The sequence below is a fragment of the Coregonus clupeaformis genome, chromosome 8 (genome assembly GCF_020615455.1).
Source record: "Coregonus clupeaformis isolate EN_2021a chromosome 8, ASM2061545v1, whole genome shotgun sequence".
NCBI lineage: Eukaryota > Metazoa > Chordata > Actinopteri > Salmoniformes > Salmonidae > Coregonus > Coregonus clupeaformis.
In genome coordinates this window covers 55,940,391-55,958,934 of record NC_059199.1, presented here as the reverse complement: position 1 = coordinate 55,958,934, position 18,544 = coordinate 55,940,391, and the positions used below count along the sequence as shown (strand labels likewise).

At 42.5% G+C, this 18,544-nt stretch overlaps 1 protein-coding gene across 1 annotated transcript in view; it reads left to right on the top strand.

Moving 5' to 3' along the window:
- Window positions 1-1,816: 1,816 nt before the first annotated feature.
- LOC121571275 (collagen alpha-6(IV) chain) overlaps window positions 1,817-18,544 on the top strand; it is a 105,652-nt gene continuing 88,924 nt past the window's right edge. Inside the window, exon 1 of the mRNA XM_041882644.2 lies at window positions 1,817-1,886. The gene's annotated coding sequence lies outside the window, so the exon portion shown is untranslated. The remainder of the gene's footprint in view (window positions 1,887-18,544) is intronic.

The following is an 18,544-nucleotide window of genomic DNA, read 5'->3' as shown; positions in this document are numbered from 1 at the left end:
GACTCTGTATGTAGACCTACGCTGTGATGTCTCGTATCTTCTCACATGAGATGTTGTTTTCTGCCCCTCTCTGGTTTCAGAGAAAGGAGCATACGCATTGTTCTGTGAATGGGCTTTGGTATGTGTGAGATCGCTTATGTATTTTATCTATACTAATAGTGTGACGGATTATAAATTGTTGTACGTATTGCAACTAAGGATAACGTGCAAAGATGCGGTCTCACAACTATTGAGACATACACCTATCTTAAAAGTCACTGCATTGGTTGCCTGTTCATTTTAGAATTTATTTAAAAATGACTTTATTTATTTTTTAAAGCACCAGGTGACCTCGCACATGAATACATGTCTGACATGCTTTTAAGATATGTGCCCTGTCGGTACCTCAGATCCTCTGGCACTGGCCTTTTAGTTGTTCCAAAGGTCAGAACCAAAACTTTTGGTGAGGCTGCCTTCAGCCACTTCAGTCCTGGCATTTGGAACAGCCTGCTGGAGGATCTGAGGGCCTCAGAAATTGTAGACATTTGTAAGAAGGAGCTTAAGACACACCTTTTTAGCCGTGCTTTACTTAGGGTGCTTTCAGTAATACTATCTATTTTATTTATTTTATCCCATTTTATATATCTTTTTTTTTTATGTGTCTCTCAGTCCACTGTTATTAGTATTATTTTTTTACTATTTTAATTTTTCTAGTTTTGATCTTTCTCACATTTTATTATTTTATTTAAGCACTTTGAAATGCATCCCCTTTCTTTAAGAAATGTGCTTTATAAATAAAGTTTGATTTGATGTGATTATTGAAATAGGCTGGAGGAGAAGTAGAAAATGTGTATTCATTTCAATGGCAAAATCAAACCCACATCTTGAACAAAAGCTGCATTAAGGTTGACGCATGATCCATAAACTGTGATAGCAGATCCAATATGTATTCCCCATGTAAGAGCTCTACTTATAAGATAGTGGTTAGACTGGCCTGGTATGTGGCACCCAGTCTCTCTCTCTCTCTATTTCTGATCATTTAAAATATGTTAAATATGTTGTGTATTTGTTTCAGTGGCACGATCAAACGCACTACACATCTTGAACAAAAAGCATGAATATTCGTAGCTTGGCTGGTGTTTATATTATTTATATTATTATTACTTTTTTATATTATTCCATTGGTTCAATTGTAGCCGACAAAGCAAATCAAATCAAATGCAGCACTTGAAAGTATAGTCCTAGAGGTTAAGCCTGGTACTGTATGTGGTTCTCTCTCTCTCTCTCTCTCTCTCTCTCTCTCTCTCTCTCAATTCAATTCAAAGGGCTTTATTGGCATGGGAAACATATGTTTACATTGCCAAAGTAAATGGAATAGACAATAAACAAAAGGGAAATAAACAATGGAATTAGTAAACATTACACTCACAAAAGAATATAGACATTTCAAATGTTATATTATTGGCTATGTACAGTGTTGTAACAGTGTGCAAGTACTTGAAGTATGAAAGGGAAAATAAATGCTGCTGTGATTCCACGCTGCGTCTCTCTCTCTCTCTCTCTCTCTCTCTCTCTCTCTCTCTCTCTCTCTCTCTCTCTCTCTCTCTCTCTCTCTCTCTCTCTCTCTCTCTCTCTCTCTCTCGCTCTCGTGTGGCTCAGTTGGTAGAGCATGGGGATAGCATGGGGCTTGCGGGTTTGATTCCCACTAAGGCCAACCATATGAAAATGTATTCACGCCTCAAGTCGCTTTGGATAAAAGTGTCTGCTTAATGGCATACAGTATATAATGTAATACTAACGGTCTCTCTCTCTCTCTCTCTCTCTCTCTCCAGGGGACTACAGGAGAACCGTGTAATGGGTTGGACTGTAGTGGGGGATGCAATTGTAACCCAGAGAAAGGCAGCAGGGTAAGACATGAAAATATCTCTATATTCTCTATCCCTATCTGTGACCGACCGGCTCGATTTGGTCTTATGTAGCAACATTTGAAATGATGTTTTTTTTACATTGGATAAAAGTACAGACTCAAAGCTACAAAATGGTATATCATACACTACAGTTGAGGAACAATGGGAAAGTAATTCTGCTTTGAAAGTTGATAAACTTGATAAAATGGCCCTTGAATGTTTTAGTACACCTACTGGAGAGCTCTTCTTTGTCCACACCCATTCAGCATCGTTAACACCCTCTTAAGCCTTAGCACCACCTATCTCTTTAAGGATTCACATGTGAGGCCATGTGCTAAACAGAGTGAGTACGGTAGTGTACTAAACAACCACAGATTTCAAGACTAAAGGCTGGTTTATACTACACCTATCGACATGTCTGTAGACTGTTGTCGCAGTGATATCATGAACATTCTATTGTCGTCCGACATCAAACTTGTCGTTGTTGTTATGAAAAAGTATAAACACAAAAACAACAGGCTGCATGGTGGTTCAAAATAGCATAACTGGTGTATTTTAACACCAATAAACATATCCGTTTAAAAATTAATTTATTATATGTCAATCTAGCAAACCAGGCAACTAAAAGCAACTTTCTAAACAATGTTTTGGTTCATTTCTAGCTTGTTAGCTAGCTAGCTAATGTTAAGTTAGCTGGCTAGCCAGTTCAAATAATGACCATATCATATAGCTGACACCATCTTAACTTTAGCTCATTTGTATTAATTATTACAGGAAAATAAACTCACAACAAGATCATTATTTACAATTAATGGCGAGCTAATTACAGAAAACAGCTTACGGTTGTGAGTGTGACTAAATAAAAGCAGGGCATTCTACTGGAGGATTTTAGAACTCGGACACTGTCTCATTGGCCTAACGTTATATCCTTATTTGACTTTGGTGCAGGTCATGTTGTTCTTCACATTACCGTCTCTGGTAAACACACACTATATCAAATAAAATCTAAGTTTATTTGTCACACGCACAAGATACAGAAGGTGTAAACGGTACAGTGAAATGGCTACTTGCATAGTGGAGTCTTTTGTTTAGACGTGTAGCTAGCTAGCTAGCTAGCTTGCTAAACAATTAACCATAATCCCAACTCATAACGTTACTACCCTGCATGAATATGCAGGTAGCTAAAGCAAACCAACTAGGTTCAATGTTAGTAACATTAGGCTATAACTAGCAATGCAAATGGCTCTGAGATACAAATAATATTACTATATAGATCATACACGTAACGTTAGCTAGTGAGCCAGCCAGCTAACGTTAGCTAGCTAGCTAAAAGTATGCTTTAACTTGCAATGAAAATGACTTTCTGACAAAATTAGAAACTTATGATATCTGGAAATGTAGCTAGCTAGACTCTTTTACCCACATACATTTTTTGTCATTTAGCAGACGCTCTTATCCAGAGCAACTTACAGGGGCAATTAGGGTTAAGTGCCTTGCTCAAGGGCACATTGACAGATTTTTCACCTAGTCGGCTCGGGGATTAGAACCAGCGACCTTTCAGTTACTGGCACAACACTCTTAACCACTAAGCTACCTGCCGCCCCATATACATGGACGAACGCTTCTCCCTCCCTGTCACGGATGCCATGGTTGCCCTTAGTTTGAAGATGTAATCCGGAGACAGGTGTTTTATACAACAGCCTTCTGTGTGTTCTCTTTTTGACTCCCTCCGCATTTTTGTAATGAAATGCCAGAACTTTCTCCATCTCCTTAGCTATCATACTCTGCTTCCACCGGACATTCCACTGATTTCAAAACTCGGTCCTCCAGAAAGTGGAGAGCATTAGCAACACTTTAGCAGTTCTTCGTGATATCTTTAAAAAAAGCCACGTTAGAAAGGATTACCTACACATACTGAGCAGCTCATTTTATAGACAGAAGCGTTCTACATGGAAGACCAATCCAAACTCATCTCTCGGCATGTCCAGCCCATCCATTATCTCAGCCAATCATGGCTAGCGGGAAGGTTCCTGTCTTTTTCCGTGGCTAAACCAACTAGGCTCGTAATTTAACAATTGTATTCGTATTTACAGATGGCATACAAGTTTGTTATTAAGGCACATGAAAGTTCACATTCCAGAAGGCATTTCTGCCAAAAGACACATTTTGATAAACGAGTCACACATCTATTCTTCCTCTCCTACTACAGGAGGCACTATCTTAGCTTCTCGTCCACACTTCTTTTTTTTATGATGTTTTATTTCACATACACCGGATAGGTACAATGAAATGTGTTGTTTTACAAAGTTCAAAGACGCAGCAGACCCTGGTCAAATACTTTAAGTACTAGAAGGTAGTTGGGGTTCTTGCAAAACAAAGTCAGAAAACACATACTGTTGCATTGAAAGTCTGGTATAAGCACACTCTCAGTAAAATGTAGTGTTCTGGACTGTTACAGGAGTTGAGGCCAATACAAAAGTGGATGTTAGCACTGTGCCTTGTCATTTTTACCACAACCAATGGGGTAAGAAAAGGTACAAAGTCTACATGCTGTACAGTGCCTTGCAAAGGTATTTGTCCTATTTTGTTGCATTACAACCTGTAATTTAAATTGATTTTTATTTGGATTTCATGTAATGGACATACACAAAATAGTCCAAATTGGTGAAGTGAAATGAAAAAAAAAACGTATTTCAAAGAATTCTAAAAAATAAATAACGGAAAAGTGGTGCATATGTATTCAACCCCTTTGCTAGGAAGCCCCTAAATAAGATCTGGTGCAACCAATTACCTTCAGAAGTCACATAATTAGTTAAATAAAGTCCACCTGTGTGCAATCTAAGTGTCACATGATCTCAGTATATATACACCTGTTCTGAAAGCCCCAGACTCTGCAACATCACTAAGCAAGGGGCACCACCAAGTAAGCGGCACCATGAAGACCAAGGAGCTCTCCAAACAGGTCAGGGACAAAGTTGTGGAGAAGTACAGATCAGGGTTGGGTTATAAAAAAATATCCAAAACTTTGAACATCCCACAGCACCATTACATCCATTATTTAAAAATGGTAAGAATATGGCACCACAACAAACCTGCCAAGAGATGGCCGCCCAACAAAACTCACGGACCAGGCAAGGAGGGCATTAATCAGAGAAGCAACAAAGAGACCAAAGATAACCCTGAAGGAGCTGCAAAGCTCCACAGCGGAGATTGGAGTATCTGTCCATAGGACCACTTTAAGCCATACACAGAGCTGGGCTGGGCTTTACGGAAGAGCTGGGCTTTACGGAAGAGTGGCCAGAAAAAAAGCCGTTGCTTAAAGAAAAAAATAAGAAAACACGTTTGGTGTTCGCCAAAAGGCATGTGGGAGATATGGAAGAAGGTAGTCTGGTCAGATGAGACTAAAATTGAGCTTTTTGGCCATCAAGGAAAACGCTATGTCTGGCGCAAACCCAACACCTCTCATCCCCCCGAGAACACCATCCCCACAGTGAAGCATGGTGGTGGCAGCATCATGCTGTGGAGATTTTTTCATCGGCAGGGACTGGGAAACTGGTCAGAATTGAAGGAATGATGGATGGTGCTAAATACAGGGAAATTCAGTCTTCCAGAGATTTAAAATCAAATCAAATCCAATTTTATGCGCCGAATTCAACAGATGTAGACATTACAGTGACATGCTTACTTACAAGCCCTTAACCAACAATGCATTTTTTATTATTTTATTTTATTTAAAAGCAAATAACTAAAGAGCAGCAGTAAAATAACAGTAGGGAGGCTATATACAGGGGGGTACCGGTGCAGAGTCAATGTGCGGGGGCACCGGCTAGTCGAGGTAATTGAGGTAATATGTACATGTGGGTAGAGTTAAAGTGACTATGCATAAATAATTAACAGAGTAGCAGCAGCGTAAAAGAGGGGGATGGGGTGGGGGTGGGGGGGCAGTGCAAATAGTCCGGGTAGCCATGATTAGCTGTTCAGGAGTCTTATTGCTTGGGAGTAGAAGCTGTTGAGAAGCCTTTTGGACCTAGACTTGGCGCTCTGTTAACGCTTGCCGTGTGGTAGCAGAGAGAACAGTCTATGACTAGGGTAGCTGGAGTCTTTGACAATTTTGAGGGCCTTCCTCTGACACCGCCTGGTATAGAGGTCCTGGATGGAAGGAAGCTTGGCCCCAGTGATGTACTGGACCGTACGCACTACCCTCTGTAGTGCCTTGCGGTCGGAGGCCGAGCAGTTGCCATACCAGGCGGTGATGTAACCAGTCAGGATGCTCTCGATGGTGCAGCTGTAGAACTTTTTGAGGATCTGAGGACCCATACCAAATCTTTTCAGTCTCCTGAGGGGGAATAGGCTTTGTCCTGCCCTCTTCACGACTGTCTTGGTGTGTTTGGACCATGATAGTTTGTTGGTAATGTGGACACCAAGGAACTTGAAGCTCTCAACCTGTTCCACTACAGCCCCGTCGATGAGAATGGGGGCATGCTCAGTCCTCTTTTTTTTCCTGTAGTCCACAATCATCTCCTTTGTCTTGATCACGTTGAGGGAGAGGTTGTTTTCCTGGCACCACACGGCCAGGTCTCTGACCTCCTCCCTATAGGCTTTCTCATCGTTGTCGGTGATCAGGCCTACCACTGTTGTGTCATCAGCAAACTTAATGATGGTGTTGGAGTCGTGCCTGGCCATGCAGTCATGGGTGAACAGGGAGTATAGGAGGGGACTGAGCACGCACCCCTGAGGGGCCCCCGTGTTGAGGATCAGCGTGGCAGATGTGTTGTTACCTACCCTTACCACCTGGGGGCGGCCCGTCAGGAAGTCCAGGATCCAGTTGCAGAGGGAGGTGTTTAGTCCCAGGATCCTTTGCTTATTGATGAGCTTTGAGGACACTATGGTGTTGAACGCTGAGCTGTAGTCAATGAATAGCATTCTCACGTAGGTGTTCCTTTTGTCAAGGTGGGAAAGGGCAGTGTGGAGTGCAATAGAGATTGCATCATCTGTGGATCTGTTGGGGCAATATGCAAATTGGAGTGGGTCTAGGGTTTCTGGGATAATGGTGTTGATGTGAGCCATGACCAGCCTTTCAAAGCACTTCATGGCTACAGACGTGATTGCTATGGGTCGGTAGTCATTTAGGCAGGTTATCTTAGTGTCCTTGGGCACAGGGACTATAGTGGTCTGCTTGAAACATGTTGGTATTACAGACTCAGTCAGGGACATGTTGAAAATGTCAGTGAAGACACTTGCCAGTTGGTCAGCACATGCTCAGAGTACACGTCCTGGTAATCCGTCTGGCCCTGTGGCCTTGTGAATGTTGACCTGCTTAAAAGTCTTACTCACATCGGCTACGGAGAGCGTGATCATATAGTCATCTGGAACAGCTGGTGCTCTCATGTATGCTTCAGTGTTGCTTGCCTCGAAGCGTGTATAGAAGTGATTTAGCTTGTCTGGTAGGCTTGTGTCACTGGGCAGCTCGTGGCTGTGCTTCCCTTTGTAGTCTGTAATAGTTTTCAAGCCCTGCCACATCCGATGAGCGTCAGAGCCGGTGTAGTACGATTCAATCTTAGTCCGGTATTGACATTTTGCCTGTTTGATGGTTCGTCGGAGGGCATAGCGGGATTTCTTATAAGCTTCCGGGTTAGAGTCCCGCTCCTTGAAAGCGGCAGCTCTACCCTTTAGCTCAGTGCGGATGTTGCCTGTAATCCATGGCTTCTGGTTGGGGTACGTACGGTCACTGTGGGGACGACGTCACCGATGCACTTATTGATGAAGCCAGTGACTGATGTGGTGTACTCTTCAATGCTATCTGAAGAATCCCGGAACATATTCAAGTCTGTGCTAGCAAAACAGTCCTGTAGCTTAGCATCTGCGTCATCTGACCACTTTCTTATTAACCGAGTCACTGGTGCTTCCTGCTTTAGTTTTTGCTTATAAGCAGGAATCAGGAGGATAGAGTTATGGTCAGATTTGCCAAATGGAGGGCGAGGGAGAGCTTTGTATGCGTCTCTGTGTGTGGAGTAAAGGTGGTCTAGAGTTTTTTTTCCCTCTGGTTGCACATTTAACATGCTGGTAGAAATGAGGTAGAACGGATTTAAGTTTCCCTGCATTAAAGTCCCCGGCCACTAGGAGTGCTGCCTCTGGATAAGCGTTTTCCTGTTTACTAATGACCTTATACATCTCATTGAGTGCAATCTTACTGCCAGTATCGGTTTGTGGTGGTAGATAGACAGCTACGAAAAATATAGATGAAAGTCTCGGTAAATAGTGTGGTCTACAGCTTATCATGAGATACTCTACCTCAGGCGAACAAAACCTTGAGACTTCCTTAGTATTGGATTTTGTGCACCAGCTGTTGTTTACAAATATACACAGACCGCCACCCCTTGTCTTACCGGAGTCAGCCGTTCTATCCTGCCGATGTAGCGTATATCCCGTCAGCTGTATGTTGTCCATGTCGTCGTTCAGCCACGACTCGGTGAAACATAAGATATTACAGTTTTTAATGTCCCGTTGGTAGGATAATCGTAATCGTAGGTCGTCCAATTTGTTATCAAGTGATTGAACATTGGCTAATAGGATTGATGGAAGAGGCAATTTACTCGCTCGCCGTCGGATCCTTACAAGGCACCCCGATCTACGTCCACGATATCTCCGTCTCTTTCTCAAGTGAATGACGGGGATTTGGGCCTTGTCGGGTGTCTGTAGGATATCCTTCGCGTCCGACTCGTTGAATAAAAAATCTTCGTCCAATACGAGGTGAGTAATCACTGTCCTGATATCTAGAAGCTCCTTTTGGTCGTAAGAGACAGTGGCAGAAACATTATGTACAGAATAAATGACAAATAACGCGAAAAAACATGATTTGAGACTGGGACGGAGGTTCACCTTCCAGCAGGACAATGACCCTAAGAATACTGCTAAAGCAACACTCGAGTGGTTTAAGGGGAAACATTTAAATGTCTTGGAATGGCCTAGTCGAAGCCCAGACCTCAATCCAATTGAGAATCTGTGGTATGACTTATAGATTGCTGTACACCAGCGGAACCCATCCAACTTGAAGGAGCTGGAGCAGTTTTGTCTTGATGAATGGGCAAAAATCCCAGTGGCGAGATGTGCCAAGCTTATAGAGACATACCCCAAGAGACTTGCAGCTGTAATTGCTGCAAAAAGTGGCTCTACAAAGTATTGACTTTGGGGGGTGAATAGTTATGCAAGCTCAAGTTTTCTGTTTTTCTGTCTTATTTCTTGTTTGTTTCACAAGAAAAAATATTTTGCATCTTCAAAGTGATAGGCATGTTGTGTAAATGAAATGATACAAACCCCCAAAAATCTATTGTAATTCCAGGTTGTATGACAACAATATAGGAAAAATGCCAAGGGGGGTGAATACTTTCGCAAGCCACTGTAGTCATCTTCAGAAATGACGGCTTTGGTCAAATTACATGTTTTTCTTCTCCAACAACCTAAACATTAGTTGTGTTGAGTTATTGTTGCGGTGTAGGTCATATATTAACAGTACATTTTACATTTTACATTTCAGTCATTTAGCAGGTGCTTTTATCCAGAGCGACTTACAATTAGTGCATTCAAAAAGTTAGTGCATTCATAATTTTTCCTTAGGAAAGTAGCTATCATTAAATCAGTGCTAGTAATAAAAGAAAGTGCAAGGGTTATTTCAAGAAAAGCAAGGGTGTTATACATTTTATATATATTTAATTTTTTGGTCAGATACACACATGCACACACGCACGCACATACACACATACATACACACACACATACATACTAACACACTTCAACTCTCCTTTAAAAGCGTGCCTACGCACTAATATCAACATTTTTTTGTTTTAATATCTTATTTAGATCCCTCAAGCACCAACTGACCTTTATAATTTATGAGTGTAAACAAATCAGTCATTCTAAAAAGATACATAGACATTAGCCAGACATTCTTTGCACACCTACGCAGATAATTACTTTAATACTGCAAGAACAATATCCTCTGCTGTTGCTGCAGTGAGGGCTGATTTATCTACTCTTCTGTCATCATCTACAGTATATAGGAGAGTCCAAGCTCAACAGGTCCTAACAATACCTGTCTAGCTGTGTTCAGCCCTTTGCTGAAGTTGATACCTGCAGGCTAGGAATAGTCATAGTCAATTACCTTACCTGTCCCTGATCTGAGAGAATTAGACACAAACACACACACACGCACATGCACACACACACACACACACACACACACACACACACACACACACACACACACACACACACACACACACTCCCAAATTCTAAATGCCAGGGGGAGGAACACTAGTGACACATGCCCCACCCCTATCCATTATCACTCCCCTCCCCCTACACCCCTACCTACACCCCGCCCCTCACCCTCAAGCCTCTAACAAAACATGACCAGATCATGTCCCTGTATCACTTTGTGCGCGTCTCAAATGGCACCCTATTCCCTACATAGTGCACTACGTTTGACCAGAGCTCTATAGACCCTGGTGGTCAAAAGTAGTGTACTACATAGGGAATAGGGTGCAATTTGTGACTTATCCTATAACTACACCTCACCCTCTTGCCAACAAGAATTGTTTTGATACGGGGAGGGGATAAACAAACAAATAAAAACAGTGCCTTTTTTACGGTTGGTTGATTTATGATCAGATGAATAGAAGAAAGGAACATCTGATGTTTTACCTGACATGTGTAGAAAGTACTTACTGCTGCTGATGTGTGTGACACTAAGGAGTTTGACATTAAGGCCCTATTCCCACTACGAGATATGAAGGAGAGACTGAGGAGCCAGGTGGCGAAAGAGAATTCTACTTTTCAATTCACATTACATCCTTTCCGTACCTTTCATTGTGGCTGGCAATGCGACATTCTCGGTCCGCAGCTCAAATGTACTGTAAATATCACAGTAGCCACTGGCCATTAAGCACAAACTATTTAACAATCCGAGCAACTTATCTTCTAAAACATATTACAATATTGACTAATGCAACCAAACCATATTACACTCTTGAATAACAATAAAATCTACAAGCATGTGCAGACAATTAAAGGGTTTAGTTTCTCATCCATACACATTAAATTAGCTGACAATAGAGCTATTAGGCTAAGTGCAGTCAAGCACAAAAACAAAACACTGTTGAGATTTAAAGCTACGGCGACAATTTCAGAATGTAACAGGCTGCTACTATATTTTCAGGTAGAAACTTAATAAAACAAGTCTAAAAAATTAGGAAAATGACTGTACATTTCATCTGTTTCAAAAACATTGCTATACTATTACAATTTTTACTGTAAGAGCATTTGCTCAACGAGACAATTGTGCTCACACTGCCCTGCTTAGAGGTGGGCAACTGTCGGATGAGTGTCGTGCATTACCTCCGGAGCAGTGGAGGCTGCTGAGGGGAGGATGGCTCGTAATAATGGCCAGAATGGAGTAAATGGAATGGCATCAAACACATGGTTCGCAAGATTACAGTATATGTGTAGCCGAGGGTATTTTTATGAAAAGTCTAGGATGTGTGAAGACCCTCTAAGTTAGCGGGGTATAGGGTTGTAATACAGCGCCGGGTGGGTTCACAATGTAGTGGTACTGATAGCTACTGTCTACCGCAGAAAATAACCATGTCCTTACATTTTAGTAATTTAGCAGACGCTCTTATCCAGAGCAACTTACAGTTAGTGAGTGCATACATGATTTTTTTATTTTTCATACTGGCCCCCCGTGGGAATCAAACCCACAACCCTGGCGTTGCAAACACCATGCTATACCAACTGAGCTACATCCCTGCCGGCCATTCCCTCCCCTACCCTGGACCAATTGTGCACCGCCCCATGGGTCTCCCGGTCGTGGCGAGCTACAACAGAGCCTGGATTCGAACCAGGATCTCTAGTGGCACAGCTAGCACTGCGATGCAGTGCCTTAGACCACTGCGCCACTCGGGAGATTTACCATGTAGACCACTCAGCTGTCATGTTGCAGGAGGTGTGAACTAGAAGGGCTCATACCCTCACGTTATCACTAGGCTTCTTACCCCACACAGAGAATAAACAAGTGCAAGAATAGGAGAAGGAACTGGTGATGGAGTGAAAGAATAATGGACGGAATAAGAGGATGCAGGGATGAAATTAATGAAAGTGGAGTGGAGAGTTCCATCCTGACTCATGTCCTCCCGAAAGATATCCTAGACACCTCTCGTGCCAAAACGTTTGTGGTGCTCTGATGTGGTGTGCATAGATTTAGATGAATTAGGTAGGTTTTCAGGAAGGCTGTTTTCAACGCCTCAAGCCTCATTCAGACCTTCTCCCTTTGCCAAAGCAGATTATTTATAATTGACAGTATCTGTATCACACCCATGATGTATCATTCTAATGTACCCAACAATTAATGTGATGTTTAATCATTAGGTATGGCTACAGGACAGAACATTGAATTATATGGTCAAGTTGAATAACATTAGTCATTATCTGGGGATTTAACACTTGCAGGCATGGTCCAAAGAAAACATTGTAGGAACATACAGTGGGGAAAAAAAGTATTTAGTCAGCCACCAATTGTGCAAGTTCTCCCACTTAAAAAGATGAGAGAGGCCTGTAATTTTCATCATAGGTACACGTCAACTATGACAGACAAATTGAGAGAAAAAAATCCAGAAAATCACATTGTAGGATTTTTAATGAATTTATTTGCAAATTATGGTGGAAAATAAGTATTTGGTCACCTACAAACAAGCAAGATTTATGGCTCTCACAGACCTGTAACTTCTTCTTTAAGAGGCTCCTCTGTCCTCCACTCGATACCTGTATTAATGGCACCTGTTTGAACTTGTTATCAGTATAAAAGACACCTGTCCACAACCTCAAACAGTCACACTCCAAACTCCACTATGGCCAAGACCAAAGAGCTGTCAAAGGACACCAGAAACAAAATTGTAGACCTGCACCAGGCTGTGAAGACTGAATCTGCAATAGGTAAGCAGCTTGGTTTGAAGAAATCAACTGTGGGAGCAATTATTAGGAAATGGAAGACATACAAGACCACTGATAATCTCCCTCGATCTGGGGCTCCACGCAAGATCTCACCCCGTGGGGTCAAAATGATCACAAGAACGGTGAGCAAAAATCCCAGAACCACACGGGGGGACCTAGTGAATGACCTGCAGAGAGCTGGGAACAAAGTAACAAAGCCTACCATCAGTAACACACTACGACTCAAATCCTGCAGTGCCAGACGTGTCCCCCTGCTTAAGGTGGTCCTCTGTAGCTCAGCTGGTAGAGCACGGCGCTTGTAGCGCCAAGGTAGTGGGTTCGAACCCCGGGACCACCCATACACAAAAATGGATGCACGCATGACTGTAAGTCGCTTTGGATAAAAGCGTCTGCTAAATGGCATATTATTTTTATTATTATTATTAAGCCAGTACATGTCCAGGCCCATCTGAAGTTTGCTAGAGTGCATTTGGATGATCCAGAAGAGGATTGGGAGAATGTCATATGGTCAGATGAAACCAAAATATAACTTTTTGGTAAAAACTCAACTTGTCGTGTTTGGTGGACAAAGAATGCTGAGTTGCATCCAAAGAACACCATACCTACTGTGAAGCATGGGGGTGGAAACATCATGCTTTGGGGCTGTTTTTCTGCAAAGGGACCAGGACGACTGATCCGTGTAAAGGAAAGAATGAATGGGGCCATGTGTCGTGAGATTTTGAGTGAAAACGTCCTTCCATCAGCAAGGGCATTGAAGATGAAACGTGGCTGGGTCTTTCAGCATGACAATGATCCCAAACACACCGCCCGGGCAATGAAGGAGTGGCTTCGTAAGAAGCATTTCAAGGTCCTGGAGTGGCCTAGCCAGTCTCCAGATCTCAACCCCATAGAAAATCTTTGGAGGGAGTTGAAAGTCCGTGTTGCCCAGCGACAGCCCCAAAACATCACTGCTCTAGAGGAGATCTGCATGGAGGAATGGGCCAAAATACCAGCAACAGTGTGTGAAAACCTTGTGAAGACTTACAGAAAACATTTGACCTGTGTCATTGCCAACAAAGGGTATATAACAAAGTATTGAGAAACTTTTGTTATTGACCAAATACTTATTTTCCACCATAATTTGCAAATAAATTCATAAAAATTTCTACAATGTGATTTTCTGGAGAAAAGAAATCTCATTTTGTCTGTCATAGTTGATGTGTACCTATGATGAAAATTACAGGCCTCTCTCATCTTTTTAAGTGGGAGAACTTGCACAATTGGTGGCTGACTAAATACTTTTTTCCCCCACTGTATCATGCTATTTCCAATACCCACCTCCAGTTAGAACAAGCTGTTTAGCCCAGGGGACAGAGAAAATATCCTCTGTCCGCCTCTCTCTCTCTCTCTCTCTCTCTCTCTCTCTCCCCCCTCCTCTCTCTCTGTTTAGTCTACTCCGACTGAGTGCACCTTTAGATCAGTTTTGTCTCTCATGGCCTTGATCTATCTGGTTATTTATTCTGTGAGGTGCAGCTATAATTCTATTGGCAAGCTAACAGGCTCCACAAACACACACACACACATTGCTTTTCTAATCCACTAAATAGCTTTTACGTTGTCAGATAAACTGATATCAAAGGTAATAGTTTTAGCTTCGCCAGTGGGCTTCAAACAACTCACACTCAGTTGGCTCAGACCTAGGTGTGCTGAGTGGCTGTCGGTGTGTGTGTGAGTGTGTCTATTCCAACGCAACCTCCAGAGATTGAGCTGTCACAGTTTGTGTTGGTCTATACCAGGGTTGCCCAACCCTGTTACTGGAGAGCTACCCTCCTGTAGGTTTTCGCTCCAACTCCAGGTGTTACTAACCTGATTCATCTTATCAACCTGCTAATTATTAGAATCAGGTGTGCTAGATTAGGGTTGGAGCAAAAACCTACAGGACGGTAGCTCTCCAGGAACAGGGTTGGGCAGCCCTGGTCTATACAGTACGTGTGTATGCCTTAGTCCCCATGTCCATGTCTGTGTCTCTGTAGCCTATTAGCCTCCTAGCGCTTTCAGCAATCTGACATACTAGTCTTACCAGCACAAGACCCTACTTACTACCTCTACGGTACCCAGTCTGTATCCAAACAACAATTACCTAGGGGCTGTCTGAGGCAGTACACAAACACAGACACACAGTGTGGCTGCAGGCTACACTTACACAGACACACGGATAGAGGCCTTGCAGCAAATAACATAGTGCCAACTATATTACGCTCCACACACACTCTTATTGTTTAACGCTAATCCTAAGTGGAGGGTGTTGGTTTGTCTCTGCTCAGTTTTCTCCAGTACTAAAGGTACGTTTGAGGTATTTGTCTTAACCACAGATCTAGGATCAGATAAGACTACCATAGACTTCAACCACAAGGGGGACTTTAGAAGAAACAAGACATTAGGTCAGTTTCTCTAGGCGGAAATTTAAAAGCACACTTGAGGTAGACGTAGGTATTTACCACAGATCGAAAATCTGATTATATCACCTGGGGGCATGTACTGGAAGCATGTTTGAGTGGAGGTTTGTCTTCTAAACCACAGATCTAGGATCAGATTAGCCTACCATTATAATAACCATAACCATGGGATGAAATGCCAAAATTGATATGAGATCAGTATCTAAGCCCTACAGGGTATAATCCTATTTCCCAATTCCAATGGAAGCATGCCACTATAATAATAATAATATGCCATTTAGCAGACGCTTTTATCCAAAGCGACTTACAGTCGTGCGTGCATACATTTTTGTGTATGGGTGGTCCCGGGGATCGAACCCACTACCTTGGCGTTACAAGCGCCGTGCTCTACCAGCTGAGCTACAGAGGACCACAACTATTAACCACATATCTAGGATCAGATAAGCCTACCACCCAACAACCATAACCATAAATGGGGATCAGTCTCTCAGGAAAAAGACATCCTACCTCTACCTTAGCCATCCATCCTACACTCTTAGAAAAAAAAGGGTTCCAAAAGGGTTCTTTGTCTGTCCCCATAAGATAACCCGTTTTGGTTCCAGGTAGAAACCTTTTGGGGTCTGTGTTACGCGCTTTGTGGAAAGGGTTCTACATGGAATCCAAAAGGGTTCTACCTAGAATCAAAAAGGGTTCCTCAACGGGTTCTCATATGAGGACAGCCGAATAACCTTTTTAGGTTGTAGATATTTGCTTTTATTCTAAGAGTGTACATATCGCTTAGTCATCTCGGCCCAAGTTACACCCTCCAAAATGGACGCCGTGCCAGCTGCACTATGTCATTCTCCATGTACATTTCCACCTCCACCCTTTGTCTTAGCTGTCTCTGAATCAATGATGCCATACAATACTAGGACAGCACCATCGAGTGATTTCCAATTGGATTATTAATTAAATGCCTTAATGTAATAAATAATACTGTGACATATTGGAGCATGTCCATTTAGAGGCTCAGAGGAGGATCAGCTGGCAGGGATACATATAGACAGTAAAATCTATCCCATTTATCATCTATAAGGACCATACATCTGTAGATAGGACACACACACTGATACATACAGATACCCCCCATATCTCAGCCCAATCTCTATCCATATCCTACTAGCCTAACCCTTAGCCTCTATCCATAGGAAAAAAAGCCTCTTACACATGGACACGCCAGCAGAGTGTAAGGACTTAGAGTCCTGTAGTTCCTCGAGAAAGGGAGGGTGGGAGGGTGGGAGGGGGAGGGAGGGAGGGAGAGAGAGAGAGAGAGAGAGAGAGAGAGAGAGAGAGAACATCCGTATCTACCAGCGGTGAGAGGTCGCGGAGGGACAACAGGATGCTTTGTGTTAAGCATTGCTAACATCAACACCAGGCTTTCATCTGCTTAGGGCCTCGGGCCCCCAGGGACCACACCAAGACCCAGGGCCCTGAAACATGTGTCTTCACTTTGGGGAAGAAAGAGAGAGAGAAATGGAGAGGTAGGAAATTAAACAATGCAAAGCTGTGTGGATTTGAGATCATCAAAGCCTTGTGGCCTTAGTGCTTCTTTAGTCAAAATCAGTTGCTGATCTTGTACAAATACACAGAGGATCAGTGTAATAGAATGTGTATAGTTGTTGTACTAAAAGTCTTTAAGAGATTAAGCTAACTTCTGCACAGAGCCAGTAGGGGGTTAAACATGAGAGGATAGTGAACTCCCTCTTTCTCTATCTTCCTCTATCCCTCTTGGGCCCCTCGATGAAAGAGTACGTCACTGGACCCCCTGCTTGACCGAATTCCTTGCCGTAATCCCATCTCAGAGAGGGAGGAAGGGAGAGAGATACATAGACAGATAAAGAGACAGAGGGGAGGAGAAGATGAGATGAGGGGATGGAGGCGGTAGTGATGATGCTGATGAGCAGATGGAGGGTCTTCTAGACACAAACACACACGCAAAAACACACACACACATTGTGACTGATCGCACACTGAGATTATCAGAGCAGGCGCTTCAAGAACTCTTTGAGCACACTGTACTCTCTCCCTCTCTCAATTCAATTCAATTTCAATTTCAATTTAAGAGCTTTATTGGCCTGGGAAACGTATGTTAACATTGCCAAAGCAAGTGAAGTAGATTGTAAACAAAAGTGAAATAAACAATTAATATTAACAGTAAACATTACACTCAGAAATTCCACAATAATAAAGACATTTCAAATGTCATATTATGTATATATACAGTGTTGTAACAATGTGCAAATAGTTAAAGTACAAATGGGAAAATAAATAAACATAAATATGGGTTGTATTTACAATGGTGTTTGTTCTTCACTTGTTGCCCTTTTCTTGTGGCAACAGGTCACAAATCTTGCAGCTGTGATGGCACACTGTGGTTTTTCACCCAGTAGATAAGGGAGTTTATCAAAATGTGGTTAGTTTTTTCGAATTCTTTGTGGATCGCTGTAATCTGAGGGAAATATGTGTCTCTAATATGGTCATACATTTTGCAGGAGGTTAGGAAGTGCAGCTCAGTTTCCACCTCATTTTGTGGGCAGTGTGCACATACCCTGTCTTCTCTTGAGAGCCAGGTCTGCCTACGGCGGCCTTTCTCAATAGCAAGACTATGCTCACTGAGCCTGTACATAGTCAAAGCTTTCCTTAAGTTTGGGTCAGTCACAGTGGTCAGGTATTCTGCCACTGTGTATTCTCTGTTTAGAGCCAAATAGCATTCTAGTTTGCTCTGTTTTTTTGTTTGTTCTTTCCAATGTGTCAAGTAATTCTCTTTTTGTTTTCTCATGATTTGGTTGGGTCTAATTGTGTTGTTGTTGTTGTTGTTGTTGTTGTCCTGGGGCTCTGTGGGGTCTGTTTGTGTTTGTGAACAGAGCCCCAGGACCAGCTTACTTAGGGGACTCTTCTCCAAGTTCAACTCTCTGTAGGTGATGGCTTTGTTATGGAAGGTTTGGGAATCGCTTCATTTTAAGTGGTTATAGAATTTAACGGCTCTTTTCTGGATTTTGATAATTAGCGGGTATTGGCCTAATTCTGCTCTGCATGCATTATTTGGTGTTTTTCGTTGTACACGGGGGATATTTTTGCAGAATTCTGCATGCAGAGTCTCAATTTGGTGTTTGTCCCATTTTGTGAATTCTTGGTTGGTGAGCAGACCCCAGACCTCACAACCATAAAGGGCAATGGGTT